The 18,207-nt window shown below is 60.9% G+C and overlaps 1 pseudogene; it reads left to right on the top strand.

The window, feature by feature from the left end:
- Positions 1-2,501: 2,501 nt before the first annotated feature.
- LOC132226820 (RNA transcription, translation and transport factor protein-like) lies at positions 2,502-9,950 on the top strand (annotated as a pseudogene).
- The last annotated feature ends 8,257 nt before the right edge of the window (positions 9,951-18,207 follow it).

Here is an 18,207-nt window from a genome sequence, read left to right as displayed (position 1 = left end):
CCTCAGTTCTAAAAGAGCATAAAGTTGCCTTTGATTTTTAATCAATTTTACTTTTTAAAAATGATCTTAAACACACGCCTCCAGGTCAGTGCGCAAGACCTGCGGCCCGGGTGCAGTTCGCAGCGGCCGCGAGGGGGCGCCGCCTCGCTGGGCCCGCACCCTCTCCCTTGCGGTTTTGTACAAATATGACCTGCATTATGCTTTCCGGGTTTATTCCCCATACGGATGGACCACACGCTAGTCAAGGCTAGGTTTCGGGCTCTAAAAACAAGCACATTTTCACCTCCCCTGGTCAGAGGATGGTCGGGGCACAGCGAGCATTTGGGGATAAGTTCTCGTGTTCGGGGATTTCTGACACGTGCCCCTAACGGCCTGAAACAGCGAGCAGGCGAACATGACGCGTGTGGCCGGTCCTCTCTAAGCCGCACGCACGAATCCCAGGGCGGGGAAGAACGCACAGCCGTCACTCCGCATCCTACAAGAGAGAGCGCATTTCAAAGCCTGGGAGAGCTGCGGGCGCCGGCGCCATGCTGAGCACGGAGGCCCCGTCCCCTGCTTGCCTTCCAGGGCCTCCTTAGCCGCCACAGCACTAGGATTCTCTGAGGTGTGCGTGGGCCCGAGCAGTGGCCACACGCCCGCCCCGTGAACAAGCTGCCACGGGCACTGCCCACCCGGAGGCAGCACAGGCTCAGCGGCAGGTTCGGGGCGTCCGCAGCGGGAGAAGGACCCGCACCCAGCGCCAGGGCCAGCCCGCGTCACAGGTGTCGTGCGGGCTCCGTGCGGCGGGCACCCGGTCACACGCTCCCAGACCCGCCCACAGGCTGCGAAACTACGGCCCGCGAGACACCTTCCCAGGTGACGAGCTGAGCTGGGGCGCGGGCCGTGCTTGGAGGGGGCTGGGTCCAGAACGTTCCAGACTTTGCTGCTTAAAGAGAGAGGCGCCGCCCTGGCTGGTCCGGCCTGCGGACTGAAGGGTCCCGGATTCGATTCCCGGTCAGGGCACATGCCAGGGTTGCAGGCTCGGTCCCCAGTAGGGAGCGTGCAGGAGGCAGCCGATCAATGATTCTCTCTCATCATTGATGTTTCCTTCTCTCTCTTCCCTCTCCCTTCCTCTCTGAAATCAATAAAGTAAAGATATATATATATCACTGCCCTGGCTGGTATGGCTCAGTGGATAGAGCGTTGGTCTGCAGACTGAAGGGTCCTGTGTTCGATTCCAGTCAAGGGCCCATTTGTGGGGTTTGGGTTCACTCCCCGCCTCCCATGGGGTAAGAGCAGGAGGTAGCCAATTGATGTGTCTCTCTCACATCCATGTTTCTCTCTCTTTCTGTCTCTCCCCTCCCTTCTCCTCTCTCTAAAATCAATGGGAACATGTCCCCAGGTGAGGATTAGCCAACTAAAAGGGAGGCACCGCCTCCTACAGTGACCGTGGCTCGCGAGGAGTTCTGTCCGGGTGAAGGTGTGAGACATGAGAGCAGCCGGACTCAGGGGTCAAGAGGTTGGGTCCGAGCCGAAGAACCAGGGGGTGGCCCGGTCCCAGGTCAAGTCCACAGACGCCCCAGCGAGTGGGTCCCAGTGGGCAGGTGCGTGGCCCTCAGAGCCGGCACAGCCTTGCGTCCGGAGACCAACCTCACACCTCGGGGCTCGGCTCCTCCCTCAGACAGCAAACAGCCCACGCAGAGCAGCGCGGAGACGAGCAGGGACACAGGAGGGTCCCGGTCGGGCGCTGCCCGGAGGGCCTCTGCCTGCCATTTGTCACCTCCACCGCCAGGGGCCGCGCGCTCCGCGGCGCCAGACAGCGAGCACAGACAGGGAGCACTCAGGTCGCCGTGCGCCCGCCCAGCACCCGGCAAACACACGGACACAGCCAGCCCCGGGGCTGCCACAAGCCCGGAAGGACCTGCCACTGTGATGAGCCAGGACTGCAAGATGCCGTTCCCTGGAGTCGCCATAGAAACGGGATGTTGTCAGGGCTGAGAAACTTTAGGCCTCAGCAGAAAACAGAGAAAAGCACTTGAAGGTTTTTTGTTTACCCAGAAAAATAAAAGAAAAACACCCACCACAAAATCAATTATTTATTCTCTGTACCGGAAGCGTTTGGTTTCACCGCAAACCCTTCACTCTCCACGCCGGGCTGTCTGCTTTGGGGGCCTGGTCTGAGCCCTCGGTCTCTGCGAGGTGACAGGACCACACGGCTGCGCCTAACCCCCTGGAAACTACCCCGTTTCAGCAGGCATTTAAGTTCTCAGGGACCTAGAGCCGTGCATGAGTGGAGGGCGGCCCCATCTCACGGACAGACGCCTGCCCCCCCGTGCCGAGGTCGCCCCGGAGCCGTGGAGGGGCCTGGGGGCCGGGACGCCGCCTCGCAGGAGCTCTCGCCCATTAGCCACCGAGACGCATGAGTCACTTTCTAAATCGGGAGCCTTCCATTGCGGTGGCAACTCAGGCCCGTCCTCCATTAGCACGCATGCAGGGCGCTGCTTTCTAACTTCTGGAACGCAATGTCATTGCCGCGTCGGGCCGTGGTGCCTGCCGTGAAATTAACGCTCGTAAGTTCTCTTTAATAATCTACTTTACGGTCGTGTGCCCAAGCAAAATACGAACAAAGATCACATAAATTGCCCAACGCAGCCAGCCACGACATTCGGAGCCCCGACGATTCGCGATGTCGGCTCGTTTAATTACCAGGGAAAGGGGAAAAGCCATTTCCAGGCGCGGGCTTAGCACATTCACAGAACGTGAATAAACGCGCATTTTACGGAATGAGCGATCTCAACTCAAATGCTCAGAGTATGCATTTGGGTAAGGACGTCACTACAAACTTAAACTTCACAAAAGAGCTAAAATGACTGCAAATGTGCCCTGGCCGGTTTGGCTCAGTGGATAGAGCGTCAGCCTGCGGACTGAAGGGTCCCGGGTTCTATTCCGGTCAAGGGCACGTGCCCGGGTTGCGGGCTCCATCCCCAGTAGGGTTGCAGGAGGGGGCGTGCAGGAGGGCAGCCAATCTACGGTTCTCTCTCGTCAATGTGTCTCCTTCCTCTTTCCCACTCTCTCCCTCTCTGAAATCAATAAAAATATATTTATAAAACGTCTCCCGGCCGAAGCCAGGGGACAGAGCGGGAAGCCAGGACCACGCTCCGCCACAAGCTGACGGCCCTCGCCTACCACAACCCTGCCGGCTTCAACGGCAAAGACGAGACAGAATTCAGAAACTTTCTTGTTTGGCTTGGAGACCAGGAGATCCGACACTACAAGATTGAAGACAGGGGTCACTTAGGAAACATCACAGCAGTGACTCGCCCCGGTTCTTGGCACAGTATCTCCCAGACATAAGCTGTCCTTTCAAGATTCAAGCTCAACAAGAAGCAGTAGACTGGCCTCCTGGTTTCGCCGTTCGGCTTGAATATGGAGACAACGCTGAGAAGGACTCGGTATCTCATGATACGAAACGTGCTGACGGTGCAGCTAAAGCTGCAGAGCCATTGACCAATCTGGATGTTAATAATCCCGCTTTTAAGGCTGGTGCAATGGCTTCAGACCCAGCGTCACGGTGGTGGCCTGCAATGCTTAATGAAGGCATGCGCAGCTTGGTCCAGGAGCGCCTGACCTGGAGACGCAGTCGCTGAGGCAAAGCAAGCGAAAGCGGGATCGCCTGTTGCTTTGGACGAGCACTTCCGTGGTCTGGACGCAGGAGATGCAGTTCGTCACGAAGCTGCTCACCTCCCGCGACGGCTGCACAGAGAAGAGCTCGAAGAGCTGGTGCAGCCACGGCAGCTGCCCAGGCAGTCGCTGCTGCCCCCGAGACAGGCCACAGACTGGAGAGGTGGGAGGGGAGCCTTTTAGGGTTTCTGCCTCTTGCCATGAAGCATGTGTTTCAAAATCAAACATCATATTTTCAAGGGAAGAATCACAGAAAATTGGCTATGTTTTAGAGATTTATCATCATTGCTTTTTCTTCAATAAAGTTTGGGAAAGCGGGAAAAAAATTATACACACACACACACACACACACACACACACACACACACACACACTCTAGAGGCCCGGTGCACGAAATTCATGCATGGGGGGCAGTGCCTCAGCCCGGCCTGCACCCTCTCACAATCTGGGACCTCCTGCAGGATCGGGCCTAAACCGGCAGTCGGACATCCCTCTCGCAATCTAAGACTGCTGGCTCCTAATTGCTCGCCTGCCTGCCTACCTGATCGCCCCTAACCACTCACCTGCCTTCCTGGTCACCCCTAACCACTCGCCTGCCTGATCGCCCCCTCTGCCTCGGCCCCTGCCACTGTGGCTTCATCCAGAAGGACATCCAGAATGATGTCCGGAAGGTTGTTCAGCTTTCCAGTCTAATTAGCATATTACGCTTTTATTATTATAGAAGATACATTAAGACAATAAAATAAAATGACTGCCAACTCCCCCTAATGTCTGGTATTTCAGAAAGTCAAGCAAAGAAGGGTCAGAAAGAGAGAGAGATGCCAGCTGTCCCAGCAACGAGGGTGTGTCCCCAGCGAGGAGGAGGCGTGTCCCCCGTGGGCCTGCACCCCAGGGTCAGGAGAGGCGTGGATGGGAGGGGACAGCTCCATGCTGGAGAACTGATGTTCGCGTCACCCAGTGTCCCTGATGTAAGGCCCTCTGTGGGAAATTCCTCTCAAAATGTAGCACACTCCCCTCAAAAAGTGACTATTTAGATCAGTGGTTCTCAACCTTCCTAATGCCGTGACCCTTTAATACAGTTCCTCATGTTGTGGTGACCCCCGACCATAACATTATTTTCGTGGCTACTTCATAACTGTAATGTTGCTACTGTTACGAATCGTCATGTAAATATCTGATATGCAGGATGTATTTTCATCGTTACAAGTTGAACATAATTAAAGCATAGTGATTAATCACAAAAACAATATGTAATTATATATGTGTTTTCCGATGGTCTTAGGCGACCCCTGTGAAAGGGTCGTTCGACTCCCAAAGGGGTCGCGACCCACAGGTTGAGAACCGCTGATTTAGAGGAAGAAATAATTTTACACGTAGCTACATTTCTTGTTGCCTTGATGAATGGTAAACCTGCGGTTAAATCTCACATAGAAGTGATTTGCTCTGGTTGATACCTTATTTTCTTTCTTTTATTGAAACTAATTTTGTTGATTTTTAGAGAGAGAGGAAGGGAGAGGGAGAGAGAGACAGAAACATCAAGGATGAGAGAGAATCATGGATCGGCTGCCTCCTGCACGCTGCCTACCAGGGATTGAGCCCACACCCTGGGTATGTGCCCTGACCCGGAATTGAGCCAGCGACTTTTCAATGCACGAGGGACAACACCCAACCAAGCCACCCTGGCTAGGGCCATGCTTTCTTCCCTTTATGAACTTGGACACATATTTTACCATTCCAATATAATTCCGTATAAGCCCATAGCAGACCCTTTTAAAAAGAACTTTTATCAAACTCTTTTTTTCAATGAAGAAAACTAGGGGATTATAACTAAACTCTACCCTATCCTCATTTTTAAATGGACCAGGAATAGCGTGTCTTTTTTTCTTTCTTTTTTTTTTTTGTTAATCCTTGCCCGAGGATATTTTTCGATTGCTTTTTAGAGCCAGTGGAATAGAGGGGGAGAGACAGAGAGAAAGAAACATCAATGTGAGGGAGACACATCAATGGGTTGCCTCCTGCCCGCGCCCCGACCAGGGCCAGGGATCGAACCTGCAACCGAGGGACGTGCCCTTGACTGGAATCGCACTCGGGGCCTTTTAGCCGAGGGCCGACGCTCTAGCCACCGAGCAACACGGGCCAGGCTCCCCTGCCTCCTTCTAAAAGGCTCCGGGAAGAGCGTGTCTCGAATTCCACTTTTCCCAAATCAAATTAGTCTCCGCCGATTAGCTCCACACGGAGGCATTATGTTCCCACCAGGTTTGCTAATCCAGGTAAAACCTTGCAATCAGGAACGGGGACATGTGCCTCCCCCGCAGGGCCAACACCCCTGGCGCCCTGCCCGCCCGCAGCCGTCCTCGCTTTCTCCCGGAGCCGGCGGCCAGGAGACAGATGGGCCCAGCGTGCGGTCGCCGCCGCCCTGCCAGCCGGGCTCTCTGGCAAGTGTGCCGGGCGGGCAGGTGCTTCTCCTGCGCGTCTAATGGTCCGTGCGGGTGTCATTAGGCCGCCGCGGGGCGCAGCGTCCCTCCGTGGAGGTCTAATCGCTCCGCCCGGGTGTCCCAGATTCCCTGCCCGCCCTCCCAGGTCAGACGGCACTATTCCTCCCCGCAAAGGACATTAAAAAATAAAGAGCGTGTAGGAACGGGAAGACCAGGATGAGGCGGAGGAGAACGAAGAGTCTGGAAAAATGTTTTTCTTGTTTTCTGCAAAAAGTTTTTGAAATTGTTTTGGTGTTTATTGCCAATCCTCATCCGAGGATATTTTTTCCATTGCTTTTCAGAGAGAGAGTGTAAGGGAGGGCGGGAGGGAGGGCGGGAGGGAGAGAGACATTGATGTGAGAGAGATACATCAATTGGTTGCCTCCTTCACGCACCCTGACCTGGATGGGGAACAAACACGCACTCCAGTAGGTGCCCTTGGCCAGGAATCAAACCATAAGCTGATGTTCTAACCCAGTGGTCGGCAAACTGCAGCTCGCAAGCCACATGCGGCTCTTTGGCCCCTTGAGTGTGGCTCTTCCACAAAACACCAACTTCTGTGCATGGGCCACGAAGTTTCAATTGCACGGCCACGAAGTTTCAATTGCACTGTACGTGTGCACCCACACGTGGTATTTTACGGTATTTTGTGGAAGAGCCACACTCAAGGGGCCAAAGAGCCGCATGTGGCTCACGAGCCGCAGTTTACCGACCACGGCTCGAACCATTTGGAAACACCAGCCAGGGCTATGAAACTGCTTTTGAATTATAAACACAACACACTTCCAGGGTGGTTCTCACCTCCTCCTCGAGTTCAACCTATACACACACACACACACACACACACACACATTCACATGACACAGGAGGAGGAGGGGTCCCAGTGTCTTCCTCCCCCGGCGTCTCTTCCGAATCAGTCTGGGGGTCAGTGGGCAGTGTCCTATCTCCCCAGTCGGGGCCTAGAGGGTCAGGGACAGGCCAGCAACGCCCCGGGGTCCACTCCAGCCGCACAGAGCGGACCACGCGTGCGCGGCCTTCTGTCCGTCAGAAGCTGAGGGTGACACTGTGTTCATACACGTGATGTTTCCATTTCACAAACCTCCTCCTTCAGTGGGCAGCCTGTTCGTGGGGAAGGCTTGGCAAACCACGGGTGAAGGAACCGGCGGGAAGCATTCCCTCTGCAAACATTCGCATCTATTCTGCTATTAACCAGACGTGAGTCACACGATAGCCACGGCCGCCGCCCAGCCTCTCCTCGGGGAGGGACCTTGGGAGGACACGTGGACTCAGGCTGTTGACGTGCCCACACCCTCACGGGGCCGACGCACGGCTACTCTTATTGCCCGTTCAGGGTCCAGCCAACAGTGGGATGCAGCGGGCTCAGGCCTCATGACTCCAACCGCAGGAAAGCAGGCCCAGCCTCAGTGCAGACCTCACCAGGCCCTGTGACCAGCCCCTCAAGGAAGCCCTACTTTAAATTCTAAGACGCCAGCCTGGCTGGTGTGGCTCAGTGGCTGAGCGTCGACCTATGCACCAAGAGGTCGCGGTTTGATTCCCTCTCAGGGCACATGCCCGGGTTGTGGGCTCCATCCCCAGTAGGGGGCGTGCAGGAGGCATCCGGACCATGATTCTCTCTCATCGTTGATGTTTCTCTCTCCCTCTCCCTTCCTCTCTGAAACCAATACAAACATAATTTTAAAAACTTTAAGATGCCGCCGAAACCGGTTTGGCTCAGTGGATAGAGCGTCAGCCTGCGGACTGAAAGGTCCCAGGTTCGATTCCGGTCAAGGGGATGTACCTGGGTTGTGGGCACATCCCCAGTGGGAGATGTGCAGGAGGCAGCTGATCGATGTTTCTCTCTCATCGATGTTTCTAACTCTCTCTCTCTCTCCCTTCCTCTCTGTAAAAAATCAATAAAATATTTTAAAAAAACACACACAAAAACCTTTAAGATGCCAATCACAGCACCGTGTGCAAGTGAAGTTACATACGTACAATCTCCCATCGTGCAGTGACCACCAGCTCCCTGCGTCTCCGGCCAGGCCAGGGGTGGAAGTCCAGGCACAGGTGCCCCCCCGCCCCCCGCACTATTCCGCAGGACAGGTTTCCAGGGCACTAAACGCTCAGTTCCTCAGGGTGCGGTGCGAGTGGACTGGCCAGGCACCCACTGACCATTCAACAGCTATTTCTTGGAATCGATCGCATTCGCATCTACGGTCCATTGAAGAAACGGAGGTTCAGCACCAAGGACAGGGCCCCGGGCGCCAGGTTTCCGGCCCTTCCCTTGTGGCACAGGACACCCAGCACACAGCCCCGAGGGCAGACACGGCTGCCAAGCGGGACTCTCTCATGCGTAAAACGCGGCTTTCGGAGCCTCCGTGGCAGGCGGCCGCGCGAGGGGCTCCAGGAAGGAGCCCTCAGGAGAGCGAGATCCACGCGGACGGGCGTGTGCCCGCCTGTGCCGACAAAGCTCGGCTCCTCGCGGGAGATAAAGCTGCATGAGTTCCCGCGTGGACGCCGCCACAGGCCGCGCCGGCCCCTCGCCAGCTCCCACGTCCAAACGCACATCCAGCCCTCTCTGCCTCCCGCCCCTCCACGCAGAATCAGAGGAACGGCCACACTGCAGCGTCACGGGAGGGAGAACACGGCCTGAGGCTAGGGCCGCGCCCATTCGGGCATTAGCTGGACAGTCCCTGAGCCACCTCCGGGCCTTCAGGATGCCACGCGCTTCTGAACACGACCCCACTGTCTTCCCTTAAATGCCCTTCCATTCTGTACGAAAGCGCCAGGCTCACTCCCAAGTCCAACCCAAAGCTCCTCCCTGAAGCTCCTCCCCCAAGCTCCTCCCCCTGAAGCTCCTCCCCTGAAACTCCTCCCCCTGAAGCTCCTCCCCTGAAGCTCCTCCCCCTGAAGCTCCTCCCCTGAAGCTCCTCCCCTGAAGCTCCTCCCCCTGAAGCTCCTCCCCCTGAAGCTCCTCCCCTGAAGCTCCTCCCCCAAGCTCCTCCTCCTGAAGCTCCTCCCCTGAAGCTCCTCCCCCAAGCTCCTCCCCCGAAGCTCCTCCCCCGAAGCTCCTCCCCTGAAGCTCCTCCCCCTGAAGCTCTTCCCCCTGAAGCTCCTCCCCCTGAAGCTGCTCCCCCTGAAGCTCCTCCCCTGAAGCTCCTCCCCCTGAAGCTCCTCCCCTGAAGCTCCTCCCCCTGAAGCTCCTCCCTGAAGCTCCTCCCCTGAAGCTCCTCCCTGAAGCTCTTCCCCTGAAGCTCCTCCCCCTGAAGCTCCTCCCCTGAAGCTCCTCCCTGAAGCTCCTCCCCTGAAGCTCCTCCCTGAAGCTCCTCCCCCTGAAGCTCTTCCCCCTGAAGCTCCTCCCCCTGAAGCTCCTCCCCCTGAAGCTCCTCCCCTGAAGCTCCTCCCCCAAGCTCCTCCCCTGAAGCTCCTCCCCTGAAGCTCCTCCCCCTGAAGCTGCTCCCCCTGAAGCTCCTCCCCTGAAGCTCCTCCCCCTGAAGCTCCTCCCCTGAAGCTCCTCCCCCTGAAGCTCCTCCCCCTGAAGCTCCTCCCTGAAGCTCCTCCCCTGAAGCTCCTCCCTGAAGCTCCTCCCCCTGAAGCTCTTCCCCTGAAGCTCCTCCCCCTGAAGCTCCTCCCCTGAAGCTCCTCCCCCTGAAGCTCCTCCCCCTGAAGCTCCTCCCTGAAGCTCCTCCCCTGAAGCTCCTCCCTGAAGCTCCTCCCCCTGAAGCTCTTCCCCTGAAGCTCCTCCCCCTGAAGCTCCTCCCCCTGAAGCTCCTCCCCCTGAAGCTGCTGCGGATCCTTCAGACCCAAACTGACTGAGCTCAAGGTTGTCCCCGCCCCCTGTGCTCATGGCGGAGGAAGGTCTGCTCCCTCGCGTGGGTCACAGGGACCTGAGTCTGCGCCTGCCTTCCCAGCGGGGTCAGACCTCTCCCCGACCTCAGCCCCATCTCAGTTGTCCGCCCCCGGCAGCCGGGAGAGTGGGCGCACAGTCTCAGGGGTCCGTGCAGCAAAGGCGTGACGGCAGGACACAGACCTCGCCGGGGAACCGGGCGCGCGAACAAAACCACCGGTGCCCCTGCCACTCGGCTGGCATCAGGAACCACTGCCCACCCGCGCTTCCATTCCCTAGAAACACAGTCTCCACAAAATGACCCGCAGAAAGCAGTCCTGGCCTGTATTTATATTAAAACAGTGCCTAGAGGATGAAAGAGAAGTCACCTTCTGAGAAAAAGGACTTGCAAACTCCTATCTGACCAAGGCCTGGGACCCAACGAACTCGTCACACCACCAGGAAACAGACCACGGGGTGCGCGCCGGTGACAAAGAGGCCCCCCCAGAGACGCCACGGCGCACGCGGCTCCGAGGGCGCTTCCTGCAAACGAAGCGTCTTCTTATCACGGCCCGGCAGCCACACTCCCGGGTATTCGCCCAAATGAGCGGAAACTCGCGTCCACGCAAAAGCCCGCACGCGGTGTTTACAGCAGCTCCGTTCAGGACCGCCAGGACTCACAGCACCCAGACGCCCCTCACGAGGCGATGGGGGCCTGTGGTCCGTCCAGACCAGGGGCTGTCGCTCGGCGCTAAGAAGAGAGAAGACCTCAAGCCACGAAAAGACGCGGAGGAGCCCGAATGCACGTGACCAGGTGGCAGAAGCCAACTGAAAAGGCCACACACCGTGTGACTCCAACTCCGTGGCGTCCTGGACACGGAGGACAGGGACAGGGACAGGTCAGTGCTGCAGGGCGGAGGGAGGGATGAAGGCGGAGCCCAGAGGGTTTCATTCTGTGACACGTAACGTGGAAACCTGACTGTCCAAACCCACAGAACGTGCAACGTGGAGCCAAGCCCAGCGTCGGGGTCTCGGTGACGATCAGAATGGAGAGCGGGGTTCACTCTAGAGCAGAGGGCCTGACAGCACCGCGTCACCCTGTTCCCAAAGCCCGGCGGGGGGCGGGCTGTGTCCCACGGCCAGAGCCCTGGCCCCGAGCTGCCCGTGAGGCCCATCCGAGCGGTTAGGGCTAGCACTCAGGGCAATGCCGTCACCCTGAGCCGAGCCCCTTTCTTCCCCCAAATCTGCAAACTGCAGGGAGGAGGCAGTGAAGCTGGGGCAGCCCATCCAGGGCCTCGCACCGCTGCCCGCCCCTCACCACCCGCACGGCCCCGCCCCGCTGCCTGTGAAGGCCCCGCAGGACAGGCGCCTCCATCCTCTGGGGTTTTCACGGGTTTCCAGGAGAACCGGAGTTACAGTCCCGTGCCTTCTGCACCGTGTAGGGCAAGCACGTCAAGCTCAAAGGCTAACAGGCCCAATAAACGAGTTCGACACGCCTGGTGTGGGGTCGAGTTTCCCCTAGGACGGCACACTCCGTGTCCTCAGGCTGCCCTCCCCTCGACGACTCGCCACCACCCCCGCCCCCGTAATCACCGTTAAGGACCCCCCAGACCCCACCCAGCTTCCTTACACAGGATGCTCTGTTCCCAGCGTGAGGGGAGCGCAGGTGCTGTGGGGCCGGGACCAGCCTCGCCCTCGGCCACGGGCTCCCCGCCCCGTGCCCCTGAAGGTGAAGGTGCACGTGAGTGTCCAGCGCAAAGACCCAACGCTGCCCTCGGATCCCCCTGTGCACAGAGCTTCCGGGACTTAGAGTTCTGCCCACCCCATGGGGACCTGACAGGGACTACCCAGGACAGGGGCCAGGGGCCAGGGGCCAGGAGGGAGACAGGCGGAGGAGAGAAGGGCAGGGAGGGGGAAAGAGGGAGGGAGAGGAGGGGGAGAGAGAGGAGAGGGAGGGAGGGGGGAGGAAAGGGAAGGGAGGAGAGAAGGGCAGGGAGGGGGGAAGAGAGGGGAGAGGAGAGGGAGGGGAGAGGGAAGGGAGTGGAGGGGGGAGGGGAAGAGGAAGGGCGAGGAGGGGGCTGGATCAGGGACCACTGCAGGGCGCTGGGAGGAAACAGCTCTGGAGACTCCAGGCCTCCTGCCCTGGGCCCGCCCAGCACCTGCTCTCTGGGTGAGCTCCCACCTGAGCCTGAGCCCCACGCCCCCGAATCCTACACCAGATGCCCCCACCCTGAAAGGCAGCGACTGCTCAGCACTCAGGAGCTCCCCCAAAGCTTTGCAAGGCCCCTCGTGGAAAAAGGAACTTTCCATTTTGCCCAAATGGAACAATCTCTGGCTATTAGAGAGAGAGAGAGAGAGAGAGAGAGAGAGAGAGAGAGAGAGAAGACACACACACACACACACACACACACACACACACACACACACACACGGAGGAGGGAGAGGGAAGGATGGAGGGAGGAGGAGGTGAGTCACGGAGGCCCTGGTCTGCCTGCCGAGCCTGGGGGAACCGGATCTCGTCCTGCCCAGCGTCCCCCGACAGCCAGCGAGGAGGCGCAGGCTCCATGGCCACCGCCGCCAGCACAGCGTGAGGTCTGCGAGGGCCTCCCCGAGGGCCCACCCTCTGACCCACACAGGACCCTGCTGTCAGTCGGGGCCCATGGAGGCGAGGCCGGCACCCCTTTGCCAAACGCACTGACTTTTCATGGGTAGAGCTGCCCCCAGTTTATGATCCCCAAGAACAAACCAGTGGCCCCTCCACCCTCTGCTGCCCCGTGGCCACTCACTGGCCGACGGGTGGGAACAGCCCTTCCCCGCGTTTGGTAACGAGCATCCGTTCCCCCAGGGGAAGGAGCCTGGTCGTCATGGGCCCCTCGCCATCCTTCTGGCCTGAGCCCAGCACCGCTGCCCGCAGCGGAGTCACACGGCCCGCCTGTGCCTTCGGCACCTGCTACACAACCTCAACGCAGAGTCTCTGTAGACAAAGATGCGTAGCGGGTCCCTCAGCCAGCTGCCTGCACAGCCTCAGCGTCCGTGGCTAGTGAACACGCAGTGTGGCTGTTCCGTTACCCCCATGAGGGCTTCTGGAAGCCCTGGTGTTCCTGGTAGATAGCACGCACTCCGGAAACGATCACGGATACTTCCCGGGGTGTCTGTCCGAGGGTGGATGGGAAGGGGAGTCCCCCGTGCAGGCCGGGACGGGCTCCGTGGGCAGCTCTCACACCGCGTCTCTCTCCACGTGTCCGGGGCCACGGGCCACGACACAGACGCTGGGGACACACGGACGTCCAGCGGCGAAGGCTTTGCTGACTCGGATCCCAGAAGCTGAGCTCCGTGTGCGGACACACAGACACGCAGACACAGGCACATGGACACACCAGCCGGGGAGCAGCTGCAGGTCCCCTGTGCGGCGAGGCCGGCTGGTGGCTGGAAGGGAGGGTGTGAGCACAGTGGTCTGTGTGGGGGGATTCGGGCTCCGGGGAAGGTGGGGCCCAGCGCTCACCTCCAGGAAGGGGTGCTGGCTCAGCACAAACCTCCTGGGGACCAGCACCCCAGGCGCCCACTCTGCTCGGCAGGCAGCCAGCGGGCATAGTCAGTGCCGGTGCGGCCGCCAGAGTGCCCAGAACACGCCCCTCCCGGCCTCCAGCTGACAGCCCAGCACGGGGCCTCATCCCTCCGCACCTCCCCCATCTCCTCAGGCCTGTCCCAGCGCCTCCATCTGCAGGTGTCCCTGCTCTGAACACACCCGCCCCTCCTCCCACACCCCAGCTGAGGGCAGTTTCAAAGTGTTCCCTGGTGGTTCTCTGTGATGGAGGGAAATTTTAAAAGAACAAAGCTAGTCCTGGCCGGTTTGGCTCAGTGGATAGAGCGTCGGCCTGCAGACTGAAGGGTCCCAGGTTCGGTTCTGGTCAAGGGCATGGACCTTGGTTGCAGGCACATCCCCAGTGGGGAGTGTGCAGGAGGCAGCTGATCGATGTTCCTCTCTCATCAATGTTTCTAGCTCTCTATCCCTCTCCCTTCCTCTGTAAAAAAATCAATAAAATCTATTTTTAAAAGAACAAAGCTGCTCCTTTAAGTTGGCCTCTGTTCGCGATGTGAGCAAGCACTGGACGGTCCCCGCAACGGACACGGCACACACAGCCCGCCTGGAGGTGCTGCTCTCCCACCGCGGATTTCGGGGTGGCGTGTGGACGGCAGAGGCGGCGCCCCTGGGCTGCCCCATGAACCCCCCTCGGCACGGAGCCGCTTGGACCTGCACGTGGGCATCGGTGAAAGGCCTGGGCTGTGAGGTTGTCTCATCCCCCCGCCATGATGGACAGCAGATGAGGGCAGAACACACAGCCTCTCTGGGGAGCCCCGGAACCTGGCAGCCAGCCCCCCCAAAGCTGGGAAACCACTGATAAACCAGCTGCGTGCACAAACGCGCAGCCAGCCAGGCGGGGGAGAGCCCCCCCGTGGACACAAAGCCCCGTCAGGGCCTGTCCCTCTCCGGACGCTCAGGATGGACTGGCAGGAGCCACGCTGACCCCACTGACCACGGAGGGGACGCGCCTCTGCACATCCGAGTCCCCGTGAGGCTCTCCGGGAATTCCCGGGCCCGGCTTCCCCACCGACGGCCCGTGCGACTCTGGGGGCTTGGATGACTGCAGTTCTGTCCCTGAACAGTCACGTGATTGCACGGAGGGGCAGCGAGCCAGGCGCGTAGTAGCTCCCGGAGTGGCAGAGCATCGGGGCCACGTGACGGGGGACCAGCCCCCGGCGCTCAGGACCCCACGTGACGGGGGACCAGCCCCCGGCGCTCAGGACCCCACGTGACGGGGGACAAACCCCCGGCGCTCAGGACCCCACGTGACGGGGGACCAGCCCCCGGCGCTCAGGACCCCACGTGACGGGGGACAAGCCCCCGGCGCTCAGGACCCCACGTGACGGGGGACAAACCCCCGGCGCTCAGGACCCCACGTGACGGGGGACAAGCCCCCGGCGCTCAGGACCCCACGTGACGGGGGACAAACCCCCGGCGCTCAGGACCCCACGTGACGGGGGACAAGCCCCTGGCGCTCAGGACCCCACGTGACGGGGGACCAGCCCCTGGCGCTCAGGACCCCACGTGACGGGGCGCTCGCATCTGCTCCAGGGCCCAGGACTGACAAGGACGCCGACCCCCAGGCACCGCTGAGCAGCCCAGCGCTTGTGCCGTGTGAGAAACCCCGGAAGCGGGGGAGGGTGCCTGCCTGGACACGCTGCTCCTACCCCTGCCCCCCCGAACACAGGGCACTGCCCACGGTGTGCACTGGGAGGCGTGTTGCGAGCACTGCTCTGCAGAAACACCGGCTCTGCCCCGGCACTAGCTTCGCTCCCAGTCATGATCTGGGAGTGAGAGCACGGGCTGTCTTTTAAAAGAGGGACTGAGGCGGCCCCGGCCCCACCCAGCGAGCGTGTTTGTGGGCACAGAGGCCGAGACGGGGACTGCGGTACGAACGGAGGGCACGGGACCGTGAACACAGGACGTCACCGCGCGCGGAGCTGTGTTGGTGCACGAACCCCGGCACGAGGCGCACGCCGGGCGGGGAGCACGCCGGGTGGGGAACACGCCGGGCGGGGAGCATGCCGGGTGGGGGCTGGTGTTTGCTCCGACCCAAACACCCGAAAACGGCGACCACACCTCAGCCTGCGACACTCCTCCCTGTGCCTCCTGGACACGCGCAGGTGGCCCCACACCCCGTCATCCTCACGGAGCCTCGGATCCCAGCTTCTCTCCCGAGGCCTGCGGCTCACATCTGAAATCAGGCTTCACAGCTGTGAGGTGCGCGATGGGGCTGCATTGCCTGTGTGCACATGTGTGCACGTGTGAGCCTATGTCTGCACGTGTGAGCAATGGGGCAGTGTGTGCCTATGTGTGCACGTGTGAGCAATGGGGCAGTGTGCCTATGTGTGCATGTATGCACATGTGTGCGTGTGTGCGTAATGGGGTGGTGTGTGCATGCGTGAGCAATGGGGCAGTGTGCATGTGTGAGCATGCATGCACATGTGTGCATAATGGGGTGGTGTGTGCATGCATGTGCATGTGTGAGCAATGGGGTGGTGTGTGCCTGTGCGTGCATGTCTGTGTGGACACAACTTGCTAGAGGTCAGTCTCACCCACTAGCACAGACTCGCTCACCTACGAAGAAAGCCGTCGAGTGAAACGTGTGTGAGGAGAATTGCGTTGCGGCAGGGAAGGCGCCTGCAGGTTATTGGTGGTTTAACAGGTGAGAGTGGGTCCCCCACTCCGGTGGCCCCCAGGTGGCCGCACACACTCAGTCACCTATCACCGCCACGTCCACGGGACTGCGCACCTCCCGCGACCGTGCCCTCCGACCGGACGCGGCTACGGCACCGACGGAGGCGCGGGCTCCCCCTTTGCTCAGCCACAAGCGAACTGAAGTAGCTCAACCTCGGGTTTTAGCACCTGAATGAGGCCACAGGTCGCGGCGGGACTTACGGTTGGCACTGCTGCTCCTGGCCAGCTGCCACCCAGCCCAGGGCCCAGACCCCAGACCCCGCACCCCAGACCCCGGACCGGCCACGCAGGCAGTGCCCTCCGGGTGCCTCTCCCTCCTCAGCCTTAATCCCACGGAAAGGCCCCCCCACCCCCTCCCCCACCCCCATTTCCTGGAGGAGCTTTTACAGACCCCCCCTCAACCCCCGTGAGGGCTCTGGGGGAGACCTGTGGGCAGAGGTCCTGGTGGAGAGTGTTGCGGAGAGAGAACTGGGGAGGCCACGCAGCTTCCACTCCGACACCGGCCGCCCCGCGAGGCGCCCCGCGCTCGGGGAGAATTATGAATGAAGCTGTCAGCATCCACCTGAGCGTGGACCAGCCCAGTGTGTCCCGAGTGCACATGCTCAGTCCCGTCCAGCGGCTGAACATCCACGCAGAAGGCGTCGGGCGTTTATAGCAGGAACTTTCCGCACCAGCCGTCGCCCCGCAGGTCCCTGTGCCCTCTCCGCGAGCGACACGGGCCCCACCGTGACTTAGAGGGGCGTGGGCTCTGCACAAGGGACAGCGGGCAGCGCACAGGCGAACCAGCCCACAAACCCCATCTTCCCTGCACCCACGCGGGGCACTGGCCACCAGGTTCCCCCGACGAAGCCAGGAGGGTCAGCCGCCTGGGGCTCGGGGACCCTCATCCCAGCCTGTGCACCCCAGCCTCTCCGCCAGCCTCAGCCATGCCCGCTGCACCCCCACCCGGTCAGCCACTGGGACAGCACAGCCTCCTGCCTCAGAGAGGCCTCGGGTTTTCACGGCACAAACCCGGCTGCGCTTCCCAGCCTCAGTCCCGGCCCCCCTCCCTGCACCCTGCCTCAGGCAGAGGCCTGACCCCCCGCAGGGCACCGCCAGGGAGCCTGGCTTTGCTGGGCCTGCGCTCCCTCTGAAACCAGGCTCAGGGCTGCGGCCCCTTCTCCCGCTGGCTCGCTCCCTGGGGGCTGCCCGCATCGCGGCTGCAATCACAGAGCAGACACGCTCGCCCTGCACGCGCTCTGGCTGCGGGCTCACGGATCACCGTTCACTGGGGAACGAACTTGTCTGCTCAGAATCACAGTGAGGAGTTCCAGGCGCCCTGCGAGCCGCCCTTCACCCCCTCCTCCATGGCAACCGAGAGGCGCCGAGGCCGGAATCCGCCCTCCCGCTGCCTGGGGATGGGCTGTGGCGGGGAGAGGAGCAGCGCACGGAGGAAGCAGAGCCGCCTACGGAGGGAGGAGGCAGAGCCGGTGCAAGGTCCCGGCGCTGCCCAGAGGTCGGCCCGGGCCGCCGCCCACTGCCTACCTGATGCCGCTGCCCATGGGGGGGGGGGGCGCCCGCGGGACGGAGGGGGTGAGTCATGGGCACTTACCCCGGCAGCGAGCCTGCTGCCCAGCCTGCAGCATCCAGACACCCGCCGGGAGAGAGCCAGGCTTCTCGGCCACCGGGAGCCGCGCGCTCGCTCTGAGGATGGATGGGAGGGCTCTGCGGGAGGGGGGGCCGGGCGTCAGGCAGCGAGGACGCAGCGGCTCGGGGCTCGGCCGGCCCGGGCACTGCAGCGCAGCGGTGGCACAGGCTGGCGAGGCATGTCCCATGTATTCCAGCTCCACAGAAAACACGGATCTGGAGCGCGCGCCCTGTGGACTCGGGGGCGCCCCTACGGAGCCCGCGAGGGAGGCTCCCTGCCCCCGGCAGAGCCGGCCATGGAGCGGGCGCCTTAATTACCCCTCAGCGCGCACCGGGACACA

The sequence above is a fragment of the Myotis daubentonii genome, chromosome 2 (assembly GCF_963259705.1).
Source record: "Myotis daubentonii chromosome 2, mMyoDau2.1, whole genome shotgun sequence".
Taxonomy (NCBI): Eukaryota; Metazoa; Chordata; class Mammalia; order Chiroptera; family Vespertilionidae; genus Myotis; species Myotis daubentonii.
The sequence above is the reverse complement of the archived record's forward strand: the minus strand, read 5'-3'. Positions and strand labels throughout refer to the sequence as shown.